Raw genomic sequence first — 3,295 nt, forward strand, 5'->3', positions numbered from 1 at the left:
AGAGAGAGTACCCAGAGCAGTGTGACCTCACCTCAACTGCACCAGGTTCAAGACACGACTGACAGAGAGAAAAAAGAGAGTACCCACCCAGAGAGACAGAGACAGGAGAAAGAAGAGAGTACCCAGAGAGAGATAGAGAGAGAGAGAGAGAGTACCCAGAGCAGTGTGACCTCACCTCAACCGCACAAGACTGACAGACAGAGAGAGAGAGAAAGAAGAGGGTACCTGGAGAAATACAGAGACAGAGAGTACCTAGAGACACAGAGAGACAGAGAGAGAGTACCCAGAGCAGTGTGACCTCACCTCAACTGCACCAGGTTCAAGACACGACTGACAGAGAGAAAAAGAGAGTACCCACCCAGAGAGACACACAGAGACAGGAGAAAGAAGAGAAAGAAGAGAGTACCCAGAGAGATAGAGAGAGAGAGAGAGAGAGAGAGAGAGTACCCAGAGCAGTGTGACCTCACCTCAACTGCACAAGACTGACAGACAGAGAGAGAGAGAAAGAGAGAAAGAAAAAGAGAGGGTACCCGGAGAAATACAGAGACAGAGAGTACCTAGAGACACAGAGAGACAGATAGAGAGAGTACGTAGAGAGACAGAGAGAGAGTACCCAGAGCAGTGTGACCTCACCTCAACTGCACCAGGTTCAAGACACGACTGACAGAGAGAAAAAGAGAGTACCCACCCAGAGAGACACACAGAGACAGGAGAAAGAAGAGAGTACCCAGAGAGAGAGAGAGAGAGAGAGAGAGAGAGAGAGTACCCAGAGAACAGAGAGAGAGAGAGAGAGAGAGAGTACCCAGAGCAGTGTGACCTCACCTCAACTGCACAAGGCTGAAGACAAGACTAACAGAGAGAGAGAAGAGAAAGAAGAGAATAGAGAGAGATACACAGACAGAGACAGAGAGAGAGAGTACACAGAGCACCTCACCTACACACGGCTGACGACACAAGAGAGAGAGAGAGAGAGAGAGAAGAGAAAGAAGAGAGTACCTAGACAGAGAGACAGAGAGAGAGAGAGAACAAGAGGTGGGGAGAGAGGGACACAGAGACAGAGAGGGAGGGAGAGATAGAAAGAAAGAGAAAAGATAAGTGAGAAAGAGAGACAGAACCCAAAGAGAGGAGAGAAAGAAAGAAAGAGTGAGAGAGAGAGACAGAAAGAGGTAGGGAGAGAGGGAGATAGAGACAGAGAGAAGGAGAGAAGAGAGAAAAGAGAAAGGTAGAGAGAAGAGCAAACACGAAGAGAGAAACAGAGAAGAGAAAAAGAAAGAAGGAGAAGAGAGAAGACAGAAAGAGAGAAAAGTTTGAAGACAGTGAGAGAGAAACAGGGAGAGAGGGAAACAAACAGAGAGAGGGAGGGAGAGAAGAGAGAAAGAGGAGAGAGAGAGAGAAGAGATAAATAAAGAAAGAGAAAGAAAGAATTAAAAGAGCGAGAGAGGAGAAAGAGAAGACAGAGAGAGAGAAAAGTAGGGAGACAGGGAGAAGAGAGTGAGGGCGGTAGAGAAGGAGGGAGAGAAGAGAGAAGAGAAAAAATCCCCAGTCCACAAATACACAAATAAGTAGAAATGAGGCAATAATTAAAATATCGTGATATTATATTGTCAAAATCACAGTAACATCATGGACAGTGTTGGGAGTAACGCGTTATAAAAGTAACGATTTACAGTAATGCATTGCTTTTTGCTGTAACGCAGTAATGTGGCATTACAGAGGAAGAAATAGTAATATTTTACTTGGTACAAATGTGAGTAACGCGCGTTACAATGGTTTTTTAACCTGGATTGAAGTGGTGGGTTTTTCTTCATACAAATTCGCTAAAATCACCGCGATATCAGCAGCGGTGAAACGGTGAAACGCCGGAGACGCGGCCGTGTAGACCCTTGGTAACCGCGGGCGAAAGGACCGACGCAGAAGTCTACGCTGCTTAGACCTGGTTTAGACCTGGGTCAGTTCTGGTTTAGACCTGGTTTACAGTCCTCTGAAGTGCTGTATGTTTGCAAGTTTTCTCCCCGACAAAATCCACCATGTAGATGAAACGTTCTGCACCGACAAAGGCTCCTGCGCTCGCACCCAAAAGACAGAGGAAGATGCAAACCATCACACAAAAAGTTGGACTTCTGAACACGCTGAAGGAAGGTAGAAGTTACTCGCTGTAACAGAGTCTTACACGGGTCGGGTCCCTGCAAATAGTTGCTGAAATCAAGACCGTGAGCCCGCGGAGCACGGTGACCATAAAGCGCGATCGGGCGACAGCCGCTCTTACCTCCGTGAGGTGCGGAGCAGAGCTGCTCTTTTCTCCTGCGTCACCTTTGAGCCCGTCCGGATATTGAGTCCTGTTTTAGTCCTAGTTCAGTTCTGGTTTAGTCTTGGTTTTGTTCTGGTTTAGTCCTGTTTTAGTCCTAGTTCAGTTCTGGTTTAGTCCTCCTCTTCAGTCCTGGAATCAGTCCGAGGTTAGTCCTGTTATAGTCCTGGTTCAGTCCTGGTTCTGCTCTGGTTTAGTCCTGGTTTAGACCTGGTTTAGTCCTGGTTCAGTCCATGTACGGCGCAAAAGTTCAGCATCTTCGCAGCCATTTTGTTGAGAGTAACTTAAAGTAATGTAATAGTAATGTAATGCCTTACATTTTAAATGCAGTAATATTGTAATGTAATGAATTACTTTGAAATGACAGTAATAAGTAATAAATAAATAACACATTACAGTTTTAAAGTAACTTGCCCAACAGTGATCGTGGACCAACACAATATATCAAATTACAAGTGTCTTTGCTTAAATTCATTGTTATGGTGCAACAATAGTTAAAAAACAACAGATGGAACTACATAGACCATGATGCTTTGCTCTGTTTAAGTGTAATAACAGTTATTAAGCACTTTTAAATGTTAGTATCTCTGGATGATGACAAAACCAAAAGTCTTCAGAAGTGATTTAAAAAGGAAAAAGCAGCATATTCACAGTTTTGTTCATCTAAAAACTCTGTACTGAGTGTAAAATCATCTTAAATGTCCTCGTGTGTGCGTCTGTGTGGGATTATATTATATAAATGCGAAAAAATCTAACTGAATGGAGAAAAGTTCATAGGCGGCTGAAAAGGCCTTGGGCTGCACCGTTTACCATCAACTTTATTTTTCTTTCGACAAACTGCTGCTTTTACAACATAAACTTGAAACTATAGTGTGTTTCACTCTGTTACACGGACAGAACGTGAAGTACGGAACCTTTAAAGGGCACAGATTACACGATTTTCTGATCTATGTTAAGTTTTCTCAACACAAACAGACCTGGAGTTGTGTT

Source organism: Boleophthalmus pectinirostris, unplaced genomic scaffold (genome assembly GCF_026225935.1).
Source record: "Boleophthalmus pectinirostris isolate CB_2022bp ecotype Guang Dong unplaced genomic scaffold, ASM2622593v1 HiC_scaffold_8, whole genome shotgun sequence".
NCBI lineage: Eukaryota > Metazoa > Chordata > Actinopteri > Gobiiformes > Gobiidae > Boleophthalmus > Boleophthalmus pectinirostris.